At 41.9% G+C, this 267-nt stretch overlaps 1 protein-coding gene across 1 annotated transcript in view; it reads right to left on the reverse strand.

Moving 5' to 3' along the window:
• The window catches only part of LOC119586958, a gene marked incomplete at its 3' end in the record, with an annotated part of 3,800 nt that extends 3,715 nt beyond the window's left edge, over positions 1-85 (reverse strand). Inside the window, 1 exon segment of the mRNA XM_037935693.1 lies at positions 29-85.
• Between the last annotated feature and the right edge of the window lie 182 nt (positions 86-267).

A 267-nucleotide genomic window follows, 5' to 3' on the forward strand; every position in this document is an offset into this window, starting at 1 on the left:
CAGATAAATAATTATATGCACAACTTACCGTCACTCAGAAGAAAGTTGATTGCGAAGTGAAATCCCGTGAGTAAGTGATCTAACGAACACGTTGCCGAGTTTAAATCTCTCTCTTTTTTTTTTTATCTGTGGTTACGATTCACCCCCCCCCCCACCTATCCCCACTCTCCATCCACCGTTGTTAATACTCACCCCCCCCCCCAATACCCTTCCCCCTAAAATAGATAAAAAAGATATGAATTATGTAAATTGCCAATATTGGGGCTG

This window comes from Penaeus monodon, chromosome 22 (assembly GCF_015228065.2).
Source record: "Penaeus monodon isolate SGIC_2016 chromosome 22, NSTDA_Pmon_1, whole genome shotgun sequence".
NCBI lineage: Eukaryota > Metazoa > Arthropoda > Malacostraca > Decapoda > Penaeidae > Penaeus > Penaeus monodon.